The 27,576-nt window shown below is 38.5% G+C and overlaps 1 long non-coding RNA gene across 2 annotated transcripts in view; it reads left to right on the forward strand.

Moving 5' to 3' along the window:
- LOC144246323 (uncharacterized) overlaps positions 1 to 27,481 on the forward strand; it is a 166,133-nt gene extending 138,652 nt beyond the window's left edge. Inside the window, exon 3 of one of the 2 annotated variants that reach the window (XR_013340013.1) lies at positions 27,385 to 27,481. This is a non-coding gene — a long non-coding RNA (uncharacterized LOC144246323). Of the gene's footprint in view, positions 1 to 4,228; positions 4,324 to 27,384 lie in introns of those variants that run through there. The other variant, XR_013340012.1, reaches the window with a different exon arrangement.
- Positions 27,482 to 27,576: the final 95 nt, after the last annotated feature.

The raw sequence follows: 27,576 nt of genomic DNA on the forward strand, positions 1-27,576 counted from the left end.
ACCCTAACCCTTGAACAAACTGGATAACTCAGCATCATCTTTGTGGGCCCTAGTGGGATACTTTTATAAGTGAGTGTTCACTGATGTGAAAAACATCATCCTAAATGTGTCATCTCAGATATTTCACAAATCAAACTGCTGTTTCCACACAGTAAGAGCTAATTCTAACTCTTGTCATAAACCTCAGCTGTACAAAACTGCTTCCTGAGAGGGAAAGCAAGAAGCAGATTATAATTTTTACTTAAAAATCTATTTTTCTCTTTGCTGAGGGGAGAAATAATCTCTGCTTGTCCTATGCTTGACTTAGGGAGATTGCTCAAAATGGCATCACAGAACCTGTGCTGCTGTTCAAATTCAGTGTGACCAATTTGTCTCTGCTCTTCATTTCTTTAAACCTTTGCATATATGAAGAAGTTGTGGCTTAAGAAAGGCTAGTTTTCCTCCTTTCAACTGCTACTGTTGTAAACAGCAGGAGCTGGAGAGGAAAGATCTATGCAATCTCTTTCACACTTTCTTAGGTAAAAAGGGTGGACACGAATTATATGTGAGCTAGAAGTGACCAAGGATTGTGAATCTCAGGTACAAGAACAGAGAAATTTATTAGTGCAATTACAATTTCTGTCCTCAATCTGTAATGTTAACAATTAAATACCAGTACTGACAACAGATCAAGCTGTTCAAGAAAACATGTGAGTGCCAGATACAGAAAAAAAACACCCCAAACAATGCACAAAGAATCTTTCTTCTCTAATCATAAACATTTTGAAACAAATTGACAACCAGACTGCAGAATTAGTTTTGTGAAATACGCAGCCAGTTCAAGTCTTTAATAATGGGACAAACTACAGCTGGTTGTGTTCAAATAGCTATGGTTCAGAATGTGTCAGCATTTCTGTTGCAATCTCTGTTGTGGACTTATAGCTTAGCTGTACATGTTGGGACCTTCTGCTGGTTTTGTTTTGTACTGAAGCTTAGATTTGTTATGCACTTTCACCAATAAAATATTTAAGCTTATAAAATGTAGAGGTTTAGAAACTAACTATAATACAATCAGTGTGGTTTGAGTATTTTCAGACATATTGTACTTTGAGCACAAGATAAGAGATGAAATGTTGATTTCAGACAACGGTAACTTGATAATGAATGAAATTTTGCATATCTGACAGTGCATCTGTAATTTCAATTTAAGTGCATTTTAAGGTCCACTATGGTAGAACCAAAAGGTTGCACTGAGACAGTTTTTATGTAGGTGTACAGATATCTAAAGCAGAGTCATGGCCATCTTTTTAACCTGCTGATTTTTGAGGAAGAACATATAGAAATGAATGACTGAGCAAGGTACCAGTTTTCCAGAAGGAAAAGCAGCAGACAGTTAAGAAAGCCGCTTATCTCCCTCACTTCAGTAGCCCTGGCTGGCACTGAGTACGCCTTCTCTATTATGAGGTACAGCAGTAGTTGTGGAACTGTTCTCCTGCAGAGGTTGTAGAGAATCCTATGATCATCTGCAAGACTTGTCTAGTGGATTATGTATCAGAAAATTTATAAGGTATTCTAAAACACACACTTTTGTATACAATTAATAGCTTTTTAGTCTGAAATCTACATTCACTAAATGTGTGTGATAATTTGAATATTTTTAAAGGTATTTTAGACCCTGAGATTGACTCAGTTGATCAGAGCATGGTGACAATAACACCAAGCTTGTGGGTTCAATCCCCCATGATCCCTTTATTCATAATTTGATTTTATTTTAAGATTCTTGTGGGTCTCTTCCAATTCAGAATATTCTGTGTATCTGAAGTTTTATACAAAATTTATCAGTAGTAACATTCCACACAGTATTGTGCCAGAATTGTGGTGAGAATAACAATTTACATTTGTATAGTTTCGTTCATCCTATGGGACGTCTTAATTGTTTACAAGTATTAATACTATTTGGTTTAATGGTTGTTTATTTTTGTTTATAAAGAACCTAATCACATGTTTACATTACCTTGCATTAATTTTGTGCTTTGAGACATTTTTGGTGTGCCTCGCTATTTCTAAAAATTAACCTGTATTCTTTGACTTAGTTTTGTTGCTGTTTGCCATAAGTAAGTATCATAAAAATAGTTAAAACCAAATACTTCCAATCATACACTATCTCTTGGTTTATAATTTATTTCCATGCTAGCAGCAGCAGCAGTGGCAGCAGCAGTTCTTGTGGCATTCCGGGAAGACCAGGAGGCTTGCAAGGTCTCTGGAGGCTGGGTGTCTGCATGGCCAATTCAAACCACAGGAAGCTCCATGGAATTGCCCTTGGGGACTGCAAATGACCAGGAGTTGTAAATGCAGGCAAACCCGATGGGAAGAGATGATGATGTCTGACTCAGTTCAGAAGGCTGAATGATTTCTTTATTATAATTATGCTAAAATACATTAATATACTATATAAAGGAAAATACTAAAATTACAAAGCCTACTTGTTCTATGATCCCTAACAAACACAACTCATGACCCCCTCTGAGAGTCCAGACACAGGTGGATCTGATCAGCCATTAGGCTCAAACAGTCCTTACCACAGTCTAATCAAGCAATCACTCCAGGTAAACAATTCTCCAGACACATTCCACATGAGAAAAACAAGGAGCAGAAATAGAAATTATTTTCTCTTTCTTTCTCTCTGTGCACCTTTATGAAAAATCCTGAGAGGGAGAGAAATGTGCTTGCCACAATGAGGAGTCATAAGATGAGGGTGTACAAAAACAGAGAAGTGCCTGGGAGGAGTGGAATGGAGTTTGGCTGCACAGTTGATGCAAGGAGGAGAGTGCATCTGACAGCTACCAAGCTGTGCCCCACACTGCTCCTCCACAGCTGTAGGCTGCTGCCCTGACAGTCATCCCAGCCAGCTACTGCCTGCACAAGCTGCCTCCACCCAGCTGCTTGAGGATTCCAGGGAAGTAGAAGGGCTGATTAGGCAGTGTTTTGACATCTTCAGAAGTATAGAGGTAGAGACAAAGCAAGGGCTGTGCTCCACAGCAGCCTGGAGCCATCTGCTGGGACAGCTGGGAGCAATTGGAGGTGACCACCAAGACAAAGCTCCCTGTCAGGGAAGCTGCTGCCCCTGTGGAGCACTGCACATTTCTCCATGGTCTGAGGGAGAGGGGAGTGCCAACTCCAGCTGCGCAAAGCCCTCAAGGGGGAGTCAGGCTGAAGCTGGAAGAGACCGTACCTCTTGCACATACTAAATGATTAAAAAAGAAGCAGAGAGTGTAGCAGTGGGTGACTCTCTGCTGAGTCATCCATCTGATGGGCTTATCAGTCAACAGAAGTTTACTGCTTGGCCAGGAGCTGAAATCTGGGGTGTCACAGAGAGACTCCGACAAGTTAACAGCACAGATTACTATAACCTAATTATTTTCCATGTGGACACCAATGGCGCAGTGAAACATAACCCAGGCAAGTTCAATGAGGACTTCAGAGCCCTGGTGGCACAAGTGAAGAGGATGGGGTCCAAATGGTCTCATCTTGCCAGTCAGAGACAGAGGTGTGGGCAGAAGTTGACATGTCCTGCAAGTTAACACCTGGCTTCATGGCTGATGTCATCACCAGGGCATTGGTTTCTATGATCAAGGGACATTTTTTGATGAGTAAAAATTACTAAGGAGAGATGGGATATCCTATCTAGAAGAGCTGGTGAATCTTCACTGGAAAATTCACTGACAGTGAATTGTATACACTAATGAATTGGGGAGTGGGTTGCAAAGTCACAACCCTTATGTACTCACAAACAACAGAGTGGAAGAACACACCTACCACAACAGTGACACATAGCCCCAAACCCTCCAAATAGGTTCAATGAAAAAGACGAGAGTCAACAGTTCAACCAATTGCATCTCTATATCAATGCACACAATATGGGTAACAAAAAAAGGAGCTAGAAGCCACAATGCAGCTGAAAATCTTTGATCTGATCACTATCTATGAAACTTGGTTGGATGAATCACATGACTGGAACACTGTAATTGATGACTATAAACTGTTCTTGAGGAACAGAGGTAGAGGGACTTGCTCTATCTAAACATATGGATTGATTGCACAGATCTTTCTTTGAAAAGCAGTAGTACATAGGTCAGGAGTTTATGAGTAATAATTAGAGATCAAGACAACAAAGGAAACCTTGTGACTGGTATTTAGCAAAGAGTACCTGATCAAGGGGAGGATGTCAATGTTTTTACTTCAACTACAGGAAGCATCATGCCTGCAGGCCCTGTTCCTGATGGAGTATTTCAACCAGCCTGACGTCGGCAGAAAAAGCAACACAGCACTCTGCAAACAGTCCAGGTAACTTTAGGAATGCATGGAGGACAACTTTCTAATCCAGGTGATAGTAAGCCCAGCTAGAGGAAATGCATTAGATCTGTTGCTGACCAATACAGATGTACTTACTGGAAAGGCCAAGATTGCTGGTATACTGAGCTACAGTGGTCATGCTCTGATGAAACTCATTATCTCAAGGGATATAGATTAGTAATATCTAAAACTAATAGTAAAGACCCTGAAATTTGTAAAAGTGAAATTTCAGTCTTCTAAAGGATCTGGTGGATGGAAACCCTGGGAAACTGCCTCCAGAGATAAAGACATTTTTATTAGAACACAAGAAGTATCAATTCTTATGTACAAAAAGTCAGGCAAAGAAGGAAAGAGATGAGCATAGCTGAGTAAGCACCTTCTTACTCAGAGACAGAAATATATAGGCAGTGGAAACAGGGACACGCATTCCAGGAAGAATGTAGAGATAGTGCCCAAGAGTGTAGGAATGGGATTCAGGAAAGCAAAGGTGTAGCTGGAGATAAATTTGTCAAGTTATGTGAAGAAAAATAACTTCCAGCAGTATGTTAGTCAGAAAAGAAAGACAAAATAAATAGTACAGCCCCCACTTGCCAATAAATGAGGCAGAGGATCTAATGGCAATGGACATGGGGAAGGCTGAGGTACTCTAGAACATTTTGCCTCAGTTTTAACCAGAAACCATTCTTCCCAAATCTCTTGAGTACCTGGATCTCAAGGCACAGGGTTCCTGAAACCCAGGGTACCTGACAGTACACAAATCCAGAGGACCTTGTTAGATGCATTCTAGGATCGTGAAGGACTTGACCAATATAGTCTTAAAGCCAGTCTCCACCATACTTGAAAGGTAATCACGATCAGGTGAAGCCACCTTTGGCTGGAAAAATGGAAAATATCATGCTGATATTTAAAAATAATAAAAAAGAAGGACCCTGAACTACTGATCCATCAGCCTCTGTACCTAGTAAGATCGCAGCAGAGCTCCTCCTGGAAGCTGTGTCAAGGCATATAAATGACAAGAAGTGAATACAGATGGCCAGTATGTCTCCACCCATGACAAATGGTGCTTGACTAATCTAGTGGTCTTCTGCAATGGAGAAACTATGTTGATGAATAAGGTAGGAGCAGTTGTATATCTTAATTTCTGTAAGGTTTTTCACATGGTTCCACATAACATTTTTGTTGCAAAATTGTAGAGATATGGGGTTAATGGACATATTATTCAATGCATAAGAAATTGTTTGGACATCTTAATCAAAAGTCTTGCAATCAACAACTCAATGTCCAAATGGAGATCGGTACTGAAATGGTGTCCCTCAGAGGACTGTACCAGGACTTGTACTGTTCAATACCTTTATTAAGGAACAAGGTAAAATGATTTAAAATTGAAAAAGTGTAGGTTTAGATTGGAAGAAATTATTTGTTATGAGGGGGGTGAGATTCTGGAACAGATTGCCCAGACAAGTTGCGAATGGCCCATGACCTCACCTAGTGAAAGATGTTCCACCTCACACCAGGGGATTTGGAAGTAGGTTATCTCCTTAGATTGCTTTCCACCCAGCCAATTCTATTATTAAGAGTTTTTATGGTTCTGTGTTACAAGAACCTAAGAGCTAATATTGCTAGGAAACACCAGTATACACTATGCTTCAATAAATTATTAGCAAGAAGTTCTTGGGCCTTAAACAGGAACTTTAAGTTTTTGCTGAATCTCAGCATAACTGTGATTCTGTGATATTGTAGTTTAAAGTTGGTAATTCTGCTGTTGAAAAAGCAGATTTTCACAACTGACTCTCATGGGGAAAAAAATACCTATATAATTGCATGCAAAGTTTAAGTAAAAGAGGATCTGGAGCAGCACATTCTCTGTGACACTGATTTCCATCAATGCCCTTAATACTGAAGACTACTTTGTGTTCCACTGAGTCCAGTTTTGCTTGTCTTAAATGTTATGAGAACTCCTGAGAGTTTAATCTTTGACTAATTTAGATGACTGGTCTTTAGCTGCTGCATGAGACTTTTGGTCTTGTCTTTCTTCTACCGCCATGGAATAGTTCAAATATGTCAGACATGCAAGGAATATACCATTTTATTCTGTAATGAAGTTATGTCACTTACAATGCTCTGCTGAGATTACTTAAATTGGAGAGATGTGGTCTACCATTTATAGTATTATCTACACAGTTTACAAGGAAAATGCCCATGCTGTGGTAAAGAAGCAAGCAAGGAAGTTCCCTACAAATTTTGACCCTATAGTGGTCACTCACAAGAGTAGTACTATGTATACGCTGTCCTTTGGGAGTCTCAGTTTCCACTGGAGGAAGATAATCTTGTACATACCCACACTATCCTACTCCTGCACATCTGAACTGTAAAGATTTTTACCTTTGCTAGTCTCACTCAGACTCACTCACATACCTCCCAACACTAAAAGCTGTTTTCCCCCTTTCCTAACATTCACAAGTGTTGCAGTCTGAGAAAAGTGAATAGTATACAAACCCTTTTGACTACCAATATAGTCCTTAGCTGTTGGGCTGTTCCTTCCATAGCTTATGTAAGGATGGATGATTGACAAGGCCACCTATAACTAAAATAATTATATATAGTCTATTCATTGGCAAAATGTTACAACTTACATGTTACAACTTTCAAATATATTCAATATTTTAATAATGTTCACTAAACTCTAGTATGACTTTCACTAACTTTCCTGCTGAGAATTCCTTATAATGAATGTCACAAGCTGCTCAAACAAGTTCTTTAAAGAGATCATCTTTGACAGGACCAATTTGTTACCTTAAGATGTGATGTAGCACTTTATTCTGCTGGATGGATTCTTCTTCATTTTCTTCTCACTGAAATAAACAATCCTGCAGAAACACATCATTATAGTCTATGCATTTACCTCAGTGTGGAAAAGAAACACATCTGGAAATAACTTATCTGTTAGATACTTCATTTTCAGCTGGTCCAGAGCATTTGTTGTATAATATTATTTCATGAGGTTATCTTTCAGAAATGTCAGATGCTTTAAAAGACTACAGCATTTCTTTTTTTTTTTTTTTTTTTTTTACAAACAGTCATGGATACCACAAAACCAGAACAGGAGAGTTTCTTTTTAATTAAAAGTAGGTTGAAGATCAATAACAGAAAGCAAAGATACCTGAGCACAAAACCATAGTTTTGCTACTAAACTGAACCCTAGTACAGTAATTACATTTTACTATGTGTCCTGATAACAAAGTGGGATATTAGTTCTTCTTAGCCAAGGTATCTGATTAATTGATATGAATTGGATAATGTCTTGATTTTCCATGTATTTAATAGCTGCCATTACAGGAAAGATTGGCTTGTTGTCAGCTAACAGCATTAGCTTTCCCTGAATTGTGGTTAAAGGTCATGAAACAGCACTTAGTTTGATTTATTTTATTAATCAAAGCCATATGTGTTTTATGAAGGTCTCACAATCTTGCATTTGATATCTGCAGTCTGATATGAATCCATCTCATCAGACTTTAAAACTTTCAGTACCTTGAGGAAGTGTTCTTGGATATTGCTGGCATTCTCCTCAGAGAGCACACTTTAAGGTACCCTTGAAATTTTCCAAGTAGAAGCAAAGCTTACTTAATTTCTAATAAAAGAAAGAATTATAAGCAATCTGTAAGACTTTGCAGAGACATGGTATTGACAGAATGTTGGAAATTTTGGACCTAAAGGTCTATTATTATATATCAACCAACCAACAGCATCACCGCTTAAATCTCCATTGACCTATGCAGAACATTTTGTGCCATTAATGGGTTCAATTAAGTCCATTTTATTAAGATAAAAGGTATTTTTACTGAATTGTAAAGAGCATAAAGTTTGCCCTGTACTTTTCCCTAAAGTCACACTAACATATCTCAAAAAAAAAAAAAAAAATGCAAGTAATTAAAAAAAAACTTCTGTTCCCTGACTTAAACACAAAGATAATTGAGCAATAAGCCTATGGTTAGATAATACTGCTGAGTCACAAAGCTTTTTTTAAAGAATGGAACAATAGCTGAAGTTCTGAATTCAATAGACAGCTGTTCTTAGAAAAAGAGACATTTACATGACATAAGAGGAATTTAAAACAAAACCCCCAAAACTTACAGAAAGGAAGAAATAATTACCTCTAGCCTGTTATCTGAGAGGAAATCTTCAATATGGGAATTAATAATTTTTAACATTCTTTTGCCCTTCGCAATAATGATATCTGTAGTTTTTCTTCAGTCTGAAATGCAAAATACTAATTTAAACAAGATCCTGAATGGAATATGGGTAAGCAAGAACTGTAATTCTGATTTTGCAATTTCATTTCTTAAACAAGAATACTATATATTTATGGAGTTCTCAGATTTAAAGTGAAGTTATGCATGGATTGGTTTCCTTTAGAGACAAATCTGTGAAACTGGAGCTTGCAGTAAGGAAAAAAATAGGAATTCCCAGCTGCAGCATCCAAGAGAATAATGAGTGTATCTACTAAAATATTTAATTTCTAATATCAAGGTAATAATACATTTCAAAATATTGAATGTTAATTACCTAATGCATAGCACTGAGAGAAAATAGTAGTTACAGAACTGTTCATTGTCTAGAAATATTAACTATGTTTCAATTCTTAATCAGAAAACAGCCAGGAACCATTTCAACAATTATGTTATATTTTAACCCTTGTTTAGAAAAACAGGCAGTAGCATACATTTAACTAACATTTTAACATTTTATGATTTTTCTAACAAAGATGTGATGTTCCTGAAGCTGAACAGTTATTTTGTGAAGAGGAAAAATGGAATATTTTGCAAATTACAACAGTGCAAATATCAACAGTACTCAAAGTATTATATTCAGTGCTAATAACAATAGTGTTAGTACAATTTCCAAGCCACCTGCTCAGAAAATGGATTGCTACACGATGTCAGTTATGTCACTTTTAGTTTCAGTAGTTAGTCAGACAAAAGGCAAAGAAGAAAAGCAATTTCCTTTACAAACTTTGAATTTGTAAGGGGTTTTGTTTCTAGAAGTTAAGTAGAGCTGACAGAAGGAATCAAGTATCTGAGTTCTAAGAAATTGGTTGCCTAAATAATTTCATTATATTTTTGAGCAATACGTTCCCTTCTGTAAGACTGTAATTTCTCTAGGCAGAGGAAGCTTATTGATCCTTTTAAATATGTTCAGTCTTATCTAACTATTCACTTGTTTGACCCACATCAATGTAAGCAGTCTATAAAAATTTTGACACTTTCTCAAGTTTTACATTCAAATTTATCATAAATTATATCAATATAGAGAAATGAATACAGAGGTGTGAGGAACAGATTATGTGAAAAGATGAAAAGTTCCACTTTAAAGTACTCATTGCTGTAGAATGCTGCAGTGCCAGGACAATGACTAGGATGGATAGGAGTAAATAAAAGGGGAAAAAAGCAAACTCAAGGATATCCACACAAAATGTACTGGGTTTGACTGGGATGCAGTTAGTTTTCTTCACATCTATCCATATGGTGCTGTTTAGACTGGTGACCAAAATGCACCAAGGTTTCCCCTATTGCTGAACAGTCCTTGCCTGTGTTCAAGCTGTCTGCTCCCCCCTGCACTCCTCAGCAACAGGGCTTGGAGTGAGCAAGAACCTGGTAGTAGACACAGCTGGGGCAGTTGACCAAAACTGACCAGAGATACCCCATGCCATGTAACATCATTTTCAGAAATCAAATGTGTGTCTGTGCATTTCAAAAGAGAACCACTGCCTGGGGACTGGATGGACATTCTTCCTCACTTACTAAAGTATCCTTTTCTTGACCCATAAGTTTTCTTGCTTTTTTCTCTCTTAGTACTCTCCTCCATTCGAAAGGGGAGTGGAGGGTTGTGGTGTACAAGTGACTCAGTGGGGACTTAGCTTAGCCATCTGGAGTTAACCCACAACACCAAGGTAAGACTAATTGTAAAGCAAGGATAGGCAACCATCAATGCATTTTTTTCTTCTCTATCTTTTAAAAAGGATGAAAGTCAATGAAAGACAACCACACCTGAATCCCAGAACTATCGCTCAGCAACTATCTGTGCTATTAGATCTAACCCTTTAATTTAAAAACTGAAGGACTTGTCTGCCAATATAGGGCAACATTATAGATTACATCTTAAAAATGTGGATGTAATGGAGATTGGATTCCTGGCAATTTCATTGTGTTTAATTCCATTGACAGATAATACTAAAGCCATGGTTTCAATGACCAAATCTATATCACTAAAAAAGAAAAAGGAACATGCTTCAGCTTTGGGATACTGGTTATTCATACTACTTAAATTATTACTGTGTTGGTTTTACTTTTGCTGCTTGCAAAGGTTTTATCACCTGAAACAAGTTCCTTCTCCTTCCTCAGGGTTTAGCTTTGCTGTATCACTTATTAAACTACCTGCCAACTTGTATAAGACAGACACATTAAAGAGATCCTAGATCACACATCTCAGTATCACTGCCCCCTTTTTCTCAAAGGTTCCTAGTTGGTCATGAATAATATGTCTGGTTCTGTTTTTATTAATGCAGGTGGTTAAAAATTTCACTGTTCATATTGCTTACTGATTGATTCAATTGTGTTAGTGATTTGTAAAAGAGAATAGTATTATTACACATTAAATGCCAGTTTTCAGTAACAGAGTAAAAGTAGTTTCTCACAAGAAAATCAAGAATTGAGTACTTTGAATACTAATATAGTATTATGATGATAATTTCAAGTGGTTGTTTACCTAAGGTTTTGTTCCAGTTGATATCCTGTTGACAATTCTTTTTGTAGAATGTGGGGAGGTTTTGTAATAGTAAATGCTTCTATTTATGTATAGAAGTATTTAGCACAACCAGCAGGAAATTGCTAGTAAAGGAAGAATTGGCCTATTAGACCTAAATCAAACTCAGTTTTGACAGATGTGAACTCTATTTGAAGGCCTAGTGACTGTGCTCACAATGAAGAGAAAGCAGGAATCTGATTTCTCAGATGCCCTAATATCCAAATGGTTTGGGAGTGTCTGAAATATGGGTGACCCTTGCAAAAATCTTTATTTTACTGAATTTGAGAAGGAAGTAGCTCTCTGCAGTCCTACAAGTGTCCTATGCAACTGCATCATGTCTCATTCTCTTCTGCTGAACCTCGTCCACCACGTACAATAACTTAATATTGATTTGGAGTCTGGATTTTTATCATTTCACATGGTTGCATAATTACAATTGAATTGCAGTATTTGCCTGCCCTGCTGAATATTTAGGTTATGTAATGTGGAGTAACATCACCTGGAAAGACTTAGAACAAACTGTTCCAGAAAGGCCTAAGAATTGATGGTTAGGGCATACTTGCTATAAAAGACTGCATTCCAAAGTCCTCCTTTAAATTAGATAGAATCAGATACACATGAAAATTACTCTAGAATGGACATGAAAACAAGGCTCTCACAACTTCAGTGGAATGCAGTAACCAGGGGTAACTTGAGTAACCAGATGGGGTGTGAATGACATATCCTTAGAAAGAAGAATAGGTTTGTCAAATGGAAGTACCCAAGTTACCTAAATGATTTAGTGTCTTTGGGACTCTGTAAAGTTGATGGAGAACAGCATAATTGCCAGCACATATACCATTTTATTGGTGGAAAGTCAAATTTAATACAATAAAATGCAAAAATGATTATATGTATATGGGTTGGAAGTATTCAAAAGTGAGGAGATGATTAGGAAAATTATCCAGGAACATTAAGTTCAAATCCTCAATCTAAACCTGAAAGAAGCATTACTTAAACTTCTGCCTCCTATATCCAAAGTGAATAGTACAAATAGATTTACCAGCCTTGCTGAATTTGCTTATTTTCTTTTATTTCCTTATGACTGTTTGATACGTTATTTCTAACACATTGTGTGCATATGTTTATGCTTTTCTTCATCCAATGCTGTGTCTGCAAAATCATTACTCTCTCTCTAATACTGATGTAATATTTAAAATATCAGATATAATTAGTAACTTATCTTCTTCTTGGAGTCAAAGCTAGAGTAGAATTTAATATTGCAATTATATTTCAAATTGGTGAAACCTGAGGAAAGGAGGTTTATGAACTGTGCTACTTGCATTCTTTGGTTCTACTACAAGATGTCAGCTTACGCTTCGATTCACAAACAAGCACAATGGAAATTGTAACATGGCCCTTTCTGCTTTCTTCCAATGTGGTCTGAATATCAATAAAATCACACAAGGTGAAATAGTAGTCTTGAAAACCCTCAGAAGCAGAAGTGTTAGATTTCTGGTATTACAGATAACTCTCCCTATTCATTTGCTTGCAATCTTTTGTCAATTGAATTTCTTTACTCCAAAACAACAACAAAAAAATAATAATAAGGAAATAAAAATCACAAAACAACATTGTCTTACAATTTTTTAGAAATTTGGAAAAGTTATAAAACTTCATCCTCTTTCATTTCCACAGTAAAATATTTTGAAGAGATTCAGAAATCAATTTGCACATTTTTCTTTTGAGAAAGTTATTTTTTGATTAAGGATATGTGGTAGTCTGTAATTTTAGTTTGTTCCTCTGTAGTATCTTTTAATATTTGTTGTTATAAGTTTGTAATGGTTCATTCTCTGTACCCCATTTGGCTTCCCTAATGGTTCAGTCCTGAGTGGTTTACCACAGTTTTCCCCACCAAAATGTATGTCAATCCACACGTCAATCCACCTGTATACCCACTTGTTCCTTGTCTCCCCCTGTCTGTCACAGATAGCACACTCCTTTGGTTCTGGAGTGTTCCCTATCTTTCATCCCTTCCTCAAGGCGGAGTTGGATTGTCAGGTTTGCTCCCTCCCCGTGTTGGCTTCTCTTGGGGAGCCCTTACCATGCACCCCTCCCCTAATGCCTCCTGTTGGTCACAGGCTGTGTCCTCCCCGTGTTCCCCCATCCCTTAAAAGCAGCCCCTTCAGGTTCAGATTTGTCGCTTGCTCTGCCATGAAAGATTTGGCGATTCAGACAAGTGTCCTTCCCCATTCCCGTGCCTCGGTTTCCCCGTCTCTGTTCCCGCTGGCTCCCCACCCGCAGCGATCCCCGTGCCCGCCCCGGGCTGGGCTCAGCCTCGGGGCGGCCGCTCCGTGTCTGCCCTGGGCCGAGCGGGACAGCCAGGGAGCCGCCGGCCTGCGGCTGCTGAGAGCCGGGCACAAGGATACTCTTCTGGTTTTCTCCTGGGTTTTCAGTGGCAATTCTGTAACTCAGGGAGGGTAACTGTACTGGAGGAGGACATACTGAAAATTTGCATTTGCTGCCTAACCAAGATTTATGAATGCAGGAGATTGACTCATCATTATAAGCAGGTTAGGAGATTCAACTTTGAAACACATTAAAAATATCATTAGAGAGAGGGAAAAGAATAGCATAAAATATTTTTTCTATGTGCATTTTGTGAAAAGGCTTATCAGTTATTTTCATTTTTACTGTAAGGGGGAAGCTGCAGGAGGGCAGATAGCTCAGGTCGATTCAACATCCTGCTCAAAAGAGGGCAGCCCAGGGTCTTGACAAGTTGTATTTTGGAAATCAGTAGGGAGAGAGATTCTTCCACCTCTTTGTGCAGCCTTTTACAATGCCTGACCTCTTTCACAGCCCAAGTAGAATTTTTCGTATTCATGATTTTGGCTACTAGCCTTTGATCTTTTGTTGTACCTATCCAAGAAAAAAATTGGGTTCTGACTTTACTGTAACTCCCTTTTAAGTAATGAAAGACTGAAATTATATTCCTCCCTATCCTTGTTTTCTCCATGCTAAACTGTTTCAACAGCCTTTCCTGATACGTCATGTGCTTCAGCCTTTCCAGTTGTCTTGGTGATTCTCCACTACATTTTGTTTGTTGATATATCTCTTTTACCAGGGGTCCAAAACCAGACACAGTACTCCAGATACACACATTGAATTCAAAATCACTGGATGATTGTGATTGCTTCAATCTGCTAACTACACCCTCAGTCTGCTAACTACACCCTTGCTAATACAGCCCAACAGGCATTTGGTCTTCATTGTTGTAAACATGTCTTGGCCAGTTCTTAAAGACATACTAGCCAGGCAGTCTGTTCCCAGCCTGGACTGATGATGGACTTTCTACATGCTAAGTAGAAGACTTTGTATTTATTGACCATTAGGAGATGCTTATTAGTTCATTTTTTCAGCTTATTTATTCTTTCATCACCAAGAACAGCCTAACTCTCAAGCATATCAACCATGGTTCCCAACTTGAAATAATACAAGAATCTGATAGAGTGAACTGTCATCGAGGTCACTATCAAAGTTGTTAAAGCATCATCCTTTTAAATCAATTCTACAGAAACATGCCTTGATCACTAGGTACACTTTGACTCATTGGCCATTATCTTTTGGGTCTGATTATCCAGATTTTTCACCCTGATAATACTTCAACTATCTAATCTTTAGTTTGAGTATATCAGGATGCCATGGAAGACCTTGATATAATGGAGATAACTATATAACATTGATATAATCAAGGTAAATGGAATGCACTACACTCCCTTCAGCCACAGAACTGGTCATTCATTCAGAAAAGGAAAACACAATTTGCCCATAAGAAATTGATGCTGACTATACCCAGTAACCTTGGGTTGGGTTGTTTGGGTGGTTTTTTTTTCCTTCATTACCCTGAAAGAGCTTTGGGATATTGAGAGTGAGTATTAGCTTTATAATTCTGTCAGGTACTAATGCTGACTCTTCTGTCTACCTAAGAAGAATTTTGAATATGCTTACTTTCTGGGGCCTGGCCTCTAGGATAGGAGGTTAAGTCATTTCAATTTAGGTAATTAAGTTTTAGTGTCTTTGCATGTATGTCAGCTACCTATATTTCTTACCTTAGCCAACGGAGGATCCAGATACCTAAAATAATCTAGTGTCACTGGAGAAACCTTAGGATACCTGAGGTAGGCTCACTAAACTAGAAGATATGACCCATGACCTGCAGAACAATAATACTTTCTCACATAAGCTGAAGGTCAGGGAAGATATTGCAAACAATCTCAGACGGAAATAAATACACATGCTTAACAAACTAAATCATTCCACAGACCACTGTTACAAATCTGAATCACCTTCTTGGCTTCCACTAGTGGTATTAACTTAACCTCTATGGCTTGTGATAGAAGCATAAGTTACGTTTGTAGCATAAATGAAAACACTATCTTGAATGAAACTTTATCCTCCATTGTCTGTACCCAGTTTCCACTTCCACAGCATTGGTTAACAGGGTGTCCAAAGAGAAATGAATTGTAAAATATTAGGTTTCAAGTAGGTTAAGAGTCTTGCTGCTTGTGTATTACAAAGATGTGTATAAAATAGAAGATTTCCCCTTGTTCAGCTTGATGAGAACTCAAATAGATATGAATTGCACAGAGAGACCTTCTCAGATCTGTTTGTGCCAACAAATACTCCCAAACTGCTTGTATTTTTACTGAATGCACCTCCACTGCACAAAGAGCTTTTGCTAAGAACATTATAAAATCACTGAGGGTCAATTCACTAATAAACTGCGTTATTTATCCACAGCTCTATGAAAAAGGAAAAACAAAGTGTTCTGAAGTTTCTCATTTTTTAATATCATGAGTACTGTATCCTTTAGAGCATTTATGTTATTGTTTTGTTGTTTAGTGGGTTTTCCCCCCCTTTTCCTTATCTTTCTTTATTTTCTCTGAAGTCTATATATTGGAATCAAAAAAATGTATGTAAGTACACATGAGACCTGTATAATGTCCTTGAAAATGCAAATGTGAAAAGTTATATATAGAAGAACAAAAGTACAACAGTAATTTTTGCATCTGGTACAGTATACCAAAGTTTGCAAATTTCCTAAGTCACTCTAGGACAATGGTTAATGTTACCAAATTCTGCATCTCATCTGTACAAATGTATAGTAAAAATAGATACTAATTGACTCAGTTCTGCCATAAATTTAATTGGGGTTATAACCATAATAACTAAACTGTACTAACCACTTAGAATATTCTTAATAATCAACCTACTTTCTCACAAGAGATGACTATTGTGATAACTTGTACAACAGATGCCTATGGTGATAATTTGTACTACACTACTTAGATAATTTCTATATCTTTATTATAGCAACTAAGAATTTGCATTATGTTTTTATCAAAAGAGGGATTAAAAAATTCACCACTGTATAGAAGTCACTGTTTACTTTGTGAAGTGTAGTTTTGTTAGAAAAAAATAGTGATTTCTAGCCTAAATAAATTAAAGTCCTAGATTTACCCTGAAGAAAAAAGTAATAAGATGATTTGCATTTTGAAAAGAAAAAAAAAATAAAAAAAACGATAACATGAAAATTATTTAGAAACTTTATTTCAGAGACAATAACTTGAACAGCTTTGAAAACCTAGCAATTTATTGAGACAAAGTAAAATGTCACTGAAAAAAATAAGAAAAAAAATTAAAAAATTATGTTTCTGGATGCTAGCTTTTAACAAACATGTTAAGATTTTTCTTGTTGCTAAATAACAAGGAACTCTGAAAGCAAGAAACACTAGCAATGCTTATAAATTAAGAAAGGGAGTGGAGGAAATGGAAAAAAATATATTTCCAAATCATGCAAAATTTTCAGCGTTTTTGTTAAACTGGTTCTGATATTATCACAGAACTGGCATTTCATGTTTTTCTAATTAGCAGCTAAACAGAAAACTTATTTCCATTTCATTTTAAAGATAATACAGTGTGATGTATAGATCTATATATCACATGTCATCCCTCTGAATTTAATAGGCCTCCTTGTACAAATAATGTTCTCTGTGGCAGACTAAGTAACAGAATTTTGTTTTAAAGAGCTGAGTGGTCCAGTCTTATAGATGTATATAATTCCATCTTTTCAAACCTGGATTTAAAGGAGCAAGGGAAGAGAGGAAAGAAGATTTGTTCTTAGCATGAAGCAAATATATTTTGAGAGTCTCATAACTGCCTTCTATCCAAATTGAAATGAGACTCTATGAAAATGACAGAATTAATTTTTGTCCTCTGCTAATCTCAAATAGATACAAATTGAGAACTGAACAATATGCTGTCACTCTTCTTCACAGTTCAAAAATACAGCACTGATGATGAGCTGAAATCCCAGGATATACTGAAGAATATTTGAATCAAAAATTAGAAGTTTCTTCAAATATGGAACATCAAATAAACTCTCAAACTATACATAGGCAGCAGGCATGATACTTCTGCCATTAATGATTCATTAGGAAGGGGTGGGTGTGTGTGGGGAAGTATATGTGTATCTATTATTGAATTGTGAATTACTGACTGCAATTGCTAGCAACCTCTGTTTCCAAATATACAATTTAGGTATTAAATCCCTTGAAAAACAATTTTCCATGAGTGCACAATTTATAGAACCCTACTAACCTTAACTTCTGGGATTTCTTTATCAGAGGCTTGAACTGTATTTGGTTTGCATGACGAGGCTTTGGGAGTGGTGGGCCTACAGGGGTGGCTTCTGTGAGAAGCTGCTTCCTCCATGACTGGCAGAGCCAATTCCTGGCAACTCCAAAGATAAATGAGATGCTGGTCAAAGCTGGTGCGATTAGAAATAGTGATAACACCCCCATGACAACATATTTAAGAAGGAAAAATACACCTATTGCACAGATGTAATGATGGCCAAGAAAAAGTGGGGTTACAATATGTGAAAGGAAAACTCTGCAGACACCAAGGTCAGTGCTGAAGGAGGAGAAGGAGCTGCCCCAGGTGCTGGAGCTGAGATTTCTCTGCATGGTGCAGATCATGGTGCAGACCATGGTGAACCAGCTGTGCCCCTGCAGCCCTTGGCATGGGGATGCCGAGATACATCTACAGCCCCTGGAAGAGCCCCAGACAGGAGCTGTGACACCATGGGAAGCCTGTGCTGGAACAGGGTCCTGGCAAATACCTGCAGATCCATGGAGAGAGGAGCCCATGCTGCAGCAGGCTTCCTGGTAGAACATGAGACCCCATAGAGGACCCACTTTGGAGCAGGCTATGCCTGAAGGACTGCACTGATTCAAAGGGATCCACATTGGAGAAGTTCATGGAGAACTGTTGCCTGTGGTATGGACTCATGCTGGAGAAGCTAATGGAGAGCTGTCTCCCATGGCGGGGGACCCCAAAGTGGAGCAAGGCAACAACTCCTCTCCCTGAGCAGGGGGAGAAACATGTGATGAACTGACCATAACTCCCATTCCCTGTTTCCCTGCACCACAGGGGGAGGAGGTAGAACTGGGACAGAGGAAAACTTTTAAGGTCTTATTTTAATTCTCATTATTGTGCTTTGATTGTGTTAGTAATAAATTAAATTAAAATATGTCTAATTCTAGCCTGTTTTAACAATACTTGGTGAGTGATCTCTCATGGTTCTTAACTCATGAACCCTTTGTTCCCCTGTCCAGCTGTGGAGGGAAGTGATAGAGAGGCTTTGGTGAGTGCCTGGCCTCCAACCAGCATCAAACCACTACAAAAAAACATACAACATTGATAGAACACTAAGATTCACCCACTGAATTACACATAGAAAACTCCAAGTGCAATGCAGTTTGAGACAGATAATTGCCGTTCATACTTTGTAGTGTAAACTGTTGAAAGGAACTCTTGTTTTCCAAGAAACTCCTGTGAGCTTCTCAGACATCTCACACAATTTCATCAGTCAAAATCATTCATCAAATCAATCACATTTTAAAAAAATGTGTCCATTCACTCATGTGACAGGCAAGCAGTTCCATTACAATAAGATTCATTACTAATTCAAATTAATTTTGGGGGTTTTCTTTAAGTTTAATTAAGTTTGTATTTCCACATTCCAGTTTATGGTGAGCTGCATAGCTCACAATATTTTTTACAATAATCTACATTTAATCAGTCTTGTTTCATTTATAGTTAATAAGTAGAAAATCCTCTTTGGAAAATAAAGAAGCCTTTTACGTTATCTTTATAATTAACTCAATATTGAATTAATAATAGAGATATAGTAAAACTTTAAACTGAAGCTTTGAAATACAGAATTACAAAGAGCAAATCTAAAAAAAACTATAGATGAAAGAAATATGATAAATAGGCCCACTTCAGGGGAAAAAATCATGAAACTAAATCAGTGAATTTTGTGTGTGTGCGTTTACAAATAATCTCCGAGCTATCGATATTTCTGAATTCAAGCTACAAGTAGATCGTGATAACCTTGCAATTTGTATTGCCTAAGAAATTATGAATATTGTATTTCATATGTAACCTGATTCTGTTGTAAGAGAGCAGATTAAATTGTAGTGTCCCATTAGAAGCATCTTCTAATAGTTTTTATTCTGGCATATAACAATTTAATCTCCAGGTAGTCTCAGCTATGTGATTTATAGCAAGTCTTGAGTGTCAAAGAGCCCACTCAAGCAGCAAGACTGGCAAATTCTTGGAGTCCTTTCTGACTCTCATATATGGGTATAGATTTTGCTCCAGTTGAATTCAGTGCCTCAGTCTGGATAAAGAGGAAATTATATATTCCCTGGGTTAGTTGCTGCACAGATTTGGATCACGATAGCTATGGCATGTATCCAAACAGATGAACTGTAAGCCTTATTTTTCAAAATAAGTGTTCTCACCAATCCTGTTCTTACCTCTACTTTTGCCACAATGCAACTCCAAACATGATATGGGATTAATGACCCAAAAGATGAGAATCAGCTGGTTTTTCCAGATGACTTTCCTAATACTGAATAATACAAATTATTACTTTTATAATTTGTTTCCTAGCAACATTGAGAAAATAGCATTTTATTCCGTGGGTAATTTTTACAACAAACCATCTCTTAACCTTTGTTTGCCAATATTGCAATGCTTGTACTACTGAGATGTCATCTATGTTTTGAATGATTATGTTCAAATTTTTTATTTCTTTTCCTGTATGTCAGTAAAGCTGAAACAATTTTCAGATCTTGTATAGGTAGAATGCTAATCCAAGCTTTAAAAGGAACTTTATAAGATAAGAGGCAAACCTACATCATATCCAGAGAGAATGAGTTCAACTCTTTCTAATAGAATAAACAAATTTCTGCATGAATAAAAATGTAATATATTTCTAAATGAAAAGTCAAAATCTAAACCCACAACTTATCAAAACCAATTCCTCAGAAAAACTGAATTGTGAATGTAAATTGCATGCATAGTAGCAACATTTTTCACATCACCATCATCACCTATTTCCTTTTAGTACATATCAGTCTTATTTTTATTCCTTTGCCAAGTGACATGTATTATATAAACTTTACAATTGAAAGGGAAGAATTTAAAAGTGAAAGGAAAGCATAATTTGAATGTAAATGAGAGAATTTAAACACTTTTCTGAGGGATGCCTCTGATACTTGAAAGACTTTACAAAATCAGATTTAAGTTGATACTAACAGTGTGTGACTGCAATGTAAAGGTTTAGGGATGTTCATTTTTCATTGATAGGATATCAGAAATGGGCCCAGAAAAAAACTGCCTGAAGACTTAGGGTTTAAATTATGATTAGCAATAGTACCTGCTATTATAATTGCTGTAGCTGTTATAAGAGACCATAAAATTATGATTCAGTAACAAAATTAAAACATTAGATTATTTTAGAATGAACTTTACTGAAACTGCCAGTAATCAACCATCATCCCAACTGACTTTCTACACCTAGGTTGCTTGATAGTTCTCTCTTGAATCATGGCTCCTTCCATAGAATCTTCTAACTCTTTGAGTAATATTTTATAATGCAAAAATGCCTAGAAGTCTCTCAAGGTTGTGTTCTTTATGTATAGTCGTCCTGGTTCAGGGCAAATTTGGGGAAAGAGCCCCAAAAGGGTTCTTTCAGGAAAGCAGATTCAATTGGCCCCTCCCCACAACCAGTTCGGGAAAGATACCTCTTTGGAGAAAAGTGGAAAAAACCTGTTTATTAAACTAGCGAACTTAAACAATACTAAACAATAAAACTTCTTGCCATTCCAAGAGAGAGACAAACTCAGAAAAATCCCCGGGCTGCAGCTGGGCTCACTCAGTCTTTGCTCAGTCCCTCCGGCGCTGGAAATGCTGCGGCCCAGGCCCGGCCACTGGGCCACAGGTGTGAGCTGCTGCTGCTCTCCTGGTGTTCATACAGAGCAGGTCCAGAGAAAGGGAAAAAAACACAGTCCAGGGAACTTCTTTGCCTCAGCTAGCTTAAACTAACTAGGAAAAAAACAAAGGAGAGCTCCATCTCGTTGTCTGTCCGTCCGCAGACACTCAGTCCAGGAGCAGGAATGTGGAGGAGGGAGTGCAGTCCTTGAAAACAAACTCTGCACTTCTTCCCCACCTCTTTCACTCCTGGAACAAGTCTTAAAGGTGTGGAACTTATTATTCAACATGTACAGGGCAGACTATTGGGGATAAAGGCATCATACAGTCAACCTAGGACAATAGTTCCTTGCAGAGGGCTTATTACCTCAGACAAGAGTCCATTGTAGAGGGAAAGTTAAGACCTTATGTGCCCATGATGAGACAGAGGTTGTCATAAACTCCATCTGTTGTCACGGGGAAGAGAGAGACATGTCCTTCTCATCTGGGATTGCTGAACCCTCAGTTACCTGGAGACTACACAGAGACCATGCAAAGAATGTTTTCTTAGTGGGATCCTCAATATCAACATGTTCCACTTTTCCTCATTTCACACTGTGTGTGTAGACAAATAAACATAATCTTTGGATTATTGATGATAACTATTCCAGTGCAAGGGAAATCTGAAGAAGGAGAAACTGGACATTCTGTTCTGACTGCCAAGTGAAAGTACTTTGCATACCCCAAGCTACTCACGGGACATAAATTGAAAATCAGATGCTTCTTGCAAAGGGATTATTTAAAAGCTGCTATAATAAAACTGTAAAAGTAAATAGGAGCAGAAGAAATAAGGTACTATGAAAGTTGAGTGGGTTAAAATGTCAAGCATAAGAGGCAATTTTTTATATTTCATACTTGTTCTCCAAACTGGGAAAAAATCCCACCAGATATAAAGTGTCTTGTCTGAAAAAATATTTGTATGATATAATTTTATAAATATACGTACAAATTTCACTGCTGTCATTATTTTCTCATTAATTTGGTGCTGGCAGGCCATTTTTAGAGAGTTACTGTACAGTAATTATTTAAATAATTAAGTAATTAATTTTTTTTTTAATTCCAGTGCAGACTATGTTTTACTCCTTCATAAGAAAACAGAATTTCAAGAAACCACAAAGTGGACCAGAGAATAACATAATTCTGGGAAATGTGCTACATGCAGGTTCAAATTCTGAAGCTGATAAATGCTTTATGTGACAGAATTATTGAGAGAATTAAATATATGTAATATAATGTCTTGATATTAGTGGAGTACAAAACAATATTTCTTTCAGAAAGAGATATAAAAAGCTCCTAAAAAGGCTAGTGTTTCATTCTGACAGGAAAAAAAAATTACTTAGATTGAACAGTGTATAGTGTGTTATGGTTTGAAAATCCACCTAATTTCTTTTGAAGCCATACCGCTGATATTCTTATTGAGGGTGACTGATAATCTTGAAAAGAGAGAAGGTAGAGGTGCTGCTGTATCATACACTGTGCAATATTATCAATAAAATTTCCTCATGGAAAAGCTCCTCAAAACAGGCTCACATCTTAACTTTTATGAACAGAATAAATTTTGCCCTATCTTCCTTGGTTTTTTTTTTTTTTTTGTTTTTTTTTTGTTTTGTTTTGTTTTTTTTTTTTTACCAGAAAAGTTGCAGCACATATTCTACTTTCTCTTTACTTCAATACTTCAGTGGAGAATACAGAATGCTGAAATATTAGATGCAAGATAAAAAATGCCCATTATATGTTTGAGCATCACATTAGCGTTTAAAGAGATTCCTTCTAGATACTTGGCAAAGTTTAGTTTATTCTTCAGGTAGTTTATAGTTCCAAGAACAAAGAGCTTCTTTTTGAAATTGGAAAAGAAATATATTGTTTCTGTACAAGCCCTAGTACTGGAATCACTGCAGTAAATTGGTAAGGCTCCTCATTATATGGTTAAGGTCTGTTCATTTTAGCTTGCATTCAAAGTGCTTTACTAAACTGACTGTACAGAGAGAGCAGAACAGACGTAGTCAAAGGTATAGAGTTAATATTTCTCCTTTTCTCATAGAACACTTAAATGCAGATCATTTTCTTTTACGAAGTTTCTAATCCTGCTAAAGGGAATTACAGAAAAGAAAAATATTGCAGGAAATATAAAAATTGTAAAATAAAAAATATTGTAGGAAAAATATAGCATATTTTCCTTGAAAATGCTAGTATCTAAAAAAAAATCCTAAGACTAGACAAGTTGCATAGCTTAAGTTCTTATGCTATTTTGTATTTGATTATATATAATTGCGGTGGTGTGTTTTTCTTTCATTTAATATTTGTTTAATATCTGTTTCCCCCCCAACCCCCCAATCTCCTCCTCTCCCCAGTGTCAGTCTTCCCTAGCCCACTCCTCAGCCTCTGCCCTAAACTCCTCCCCTGCTATTCCCTCATTGGTTGCTGTTCCTACACCCCTCCTCCTGAGTTCTGTATAAAACCTCTGCTCCCGCCCCCGAGGGGGTCTTGGGGCTCAGTGAATAAAACCATCCCGTTCACCCCCAAGTCCCGTGTCGCCTTCGTCTGTCCCCGCGCGCCACGAACTGAACTGCAGAGCTTGCAGGGGGAAGCGGCCGCCCGTTCTCTTCCCTTACCGCCCAGCCTGGCACGGCTCGGAGTGCCGCGGCGAGAGGAGCGCGTACCGCGCTACAACATATGGTAGCAGAGGATGGTTCCCTCCTTCGTCTTGTAAAAAAAACGGGCAAATTCATGGGGGCGCCCGCCTCACAGAAGAAGAAGGAGGGAAGAGGAACATCTACGGCCGTAAAAGCTCTGCCTGATGCTAAGAGGAGCTGAGCGCCGAGCGAAAAACTGACGCTCCGGGACCCTCTTTGTTCTCGCCATCTTCCCGCCCTGGAGCAGCCGCGCTGCACGGGCAGCCGGGCTGCAGAGCTTTTTGGCGGGCAGACTTACCCGAGGACACAGAAGGCGGTTTTGGCAGCGGCTCGGGGGAGCCTGAAGAGGGGCTGACCGAGAAGAAGAAGTTCCTCGGTCAGCAGCTGCAGTGAAACCAACGGAGGCTGATAGTGGCCGAAACCAAGGCTTCGGGGACGAGTCTTGGTTTAACGGCAACACCCAGGCCTCCGGAAGGGCCAAAACCGGGAAGGAACATCCCCAGTTTTTAGCGCGACTTTTCCATCGAGTCGAAGAGAAGATTCAAGCCATCTCCGTCCGAGCCTGCAAGGTAAGGTAGGCTACACGGGGTGCAGGGTCGCCCCGACGGACGGCTGGGTTTGTCGCTTTTTTTTTTCTCGCGTTTTAACCCCCGTCTGCGCCCAGACTGGGGCTGTAGCCTTGCATGTCCCTGGCAAGCGGGTGGGTTTTCTTTTTCTGGGGGAAGCTAGCACTGAGTGCTGTCCTTTGCCTAGTCTTCTGTGGGGACCTAGATTGGATCGCTTTTTCTTCCCCTCGAAAATGTTGTCTTCTCTATCCTCCCCTCCCCATTCTGGGCTGGACGGAGGGGGTAGAAAAGACACCAGTAGGGAACAGCTAAGAGGGCGACACGTTAGCTATAGGAGCGTTGTTAAAACGGGGCCCTTTACACCCACGCATTGCGCCGACATCCAGCTGCGTCGGGCGCCCCCCCCCCCCTCCTATAAATTTCCCCTTTTTGCTTCTGTGAAGCTCCCTATGCCCCCATCCCCTCGGACTTTCCTAAAACCCTTTCCTATCCTCCCTTGGGGATTGCTGTGGCCGAGCCGCCCCAAGTGCCCTGCCGGACACTGCTCAGGCCAAGTGCAGTGTATCTGGCACCCCCTCCCAAGATGGCGCTGGCCACGCCGCTCGGGACCCGCTTTCCCGCCTTGACCCTTCTTTTCCGCCCCTGGCTTCCCGCCAGTCCCATTTCTCTCCCAATGGCCCTGCACCGTCCCTGCACGAGGCTAGTCCCTGTTGGGGGAGGCGGGGTTGGATATTCCCCAATCCTTCTTCTGGCTCTTCCTCCGGGGGGAAGGTCGGGAGGGATCTTCTTCCGAGGAAATGGAGCCGAAACCCGGGACTGAGGATCCGTCATTTTGTCTTCCCCCTAAAATGGCGGCGCCCCAGTCCACCCCTTACCGATACCCCCTGTTAATCATGGCAATCACTAATTAAGTGATTGTCTGATACCCCTATCCTATTCCTTAATGTACCCTACCCAAGACTCCTTTTTATTTAACTACAAATTCCTCTTTTTGCTTTTGATTATTTTTGAATAATCTGTTTGTTGAGTTATATTTTATAGAAAAAAAGATCATCTCATTTAATTAATACTCAAGATATTAGGCCCACCTCTCAAACGGACATTCAAATTGAACAAACCACATCGCTATCCGCTAACTCTGCTTTAAGAATTTAAGAAGCTGAACGTCGCAAGCGCCGCGACGAAGCAAATTCTAAATCAGATGAAGTCACAAATCCTGCTGTGCTTTGTACCCTTAATTTGGACTTTCATTTAGGACAATTTTATATATTCCAGATGAAGTTTTTATATGTTTCATATGTTGTAATCACAATTAGTTTATCATTTTTTAATGTCTTTCAATTTATGTTTTTTTAATAATATATAATGTTACAATTTGATTTTATATTAAGTTGTTTTGTTGTAATTATAATTAATTCAGTCTTTTCTGATATTTTTTGACTTAAAGGCTGTGTTTAACCATTATTGCTACAGGAATCACTCAGCTACTATATCGCTTCAGGCTTGCTGCATTGCTGCGAAATTTAAAAATTTATTAGTTATATTTAGTTAATTTTTTATTATATTTAATTCCAATAATTCCATTTAATTATTTTATTTAAATTAAATAATTGTGATTTTAATCATTCTAATTCAATTTTTTAATTTAATTTCTGTTAACTATTTCATTTTATTTCAATCGCCTGACTTTATCTAATTTCAATTCTATTTCAATTATTTCAATTATTTACATTATTTTAAATTGTTACTCAGAGCAGCAAAACAGCACGTTTTATACAGTCTTATGTCTAATTTAGGCTGTTACTACTCTTCCTGCCCTATAAATGCAATAATGTATCTTTCATGTCCTTTAAGTAATTTACAATGTTATCATATGATTTTATATTATTTGCATGTTATATTAATCTGCTTAAACCACAAAATTCTCCTTCTTTTTGTAAAAGGAAAGGAGGAGATGCGGTGGTGTGTTTTTCTTTCATTTAATATTTGTTTAATATCTGTTTCCCCCCCAACCCCCCAATCTCCTCCTCTCCCCAGTGTCAGTCTTCCCTAGCCCACTCCTCAGCCTCTGCCCTAAACTCCTCCCCTGCTATTCCCTCATTGGTTGCTGTTCCTACAGCCCTCCTCCTGAGTTCTTGTATAAAACCTTTGCCCCCCCGCCCGCCGGGGTCTTGGGGCTCAGTGAATAAAACCATCCCGTTCACCCCCAAGTCCCGTGTCACCTTCGTCTGTCCCCGCGCGCCACGAACTGAACTGCAGAGCTTGCAGGGGAAAGCGGCCGCCCGTTCTCTTCCCTCACCGCCCAGCACGGCACGGCTCGGAGTGCCGCGGCGAGAGGAGCGCGTACCGCGCTACAACATATAATAAATTTTTACATTAAAAAAATTATTACAGCAAAACAATTGCATGAAAATACATACTTTTGTGTTGGGCTAACCCTGGCTGGATGCTAGGTGCTAACCAAAGCCTCTCTGTCATTCCCCCTTCTCAACTGGACAGAGAGAGAAAATTAGGACAAATAGCTTGTAGATCAAGATAAGGACAGGGAGAGATCACTCACCAGTTACAAAACAGACTTGACTTGGAGAAAACTTAACTTAGTTCATTGCCAATCAAATCAGAGTAGGATAATAAGAAATAAAGCCGAATCTTATAACATTTCCCCCCCACCCTTCCATGTTTTCCAGATTCAACTTTACTTCCAACTTTCTTCACCATTTTCCCCCATGTGATGCAGAAAGATGGAGAACAGAGGCTACAGTCAGTTCATCACATGTTGTCTCTGCTGCTCTTTCTTACTCAGGGGGAGGATTCCTCCCACTCTTCTCCTGCTCCACTGTGGTGTCCCTCCCACAGTTGGCAGTGCCTCATGAACTTGT

This window comes from Lonchura striata, chromosome 5 (genome assembly GCF_046129695.1).
Source record: "Lonchura striata isolate bLonStr1 chromosome 5, bLonStr1.mat, whole genome shotgun sequence".
Taxonomy (NCBI): Eukaryota; Metazoa; Chordata; class Aves; order Passeriformes; family Estrildidae; genus Lonchura; species Lonchura striata.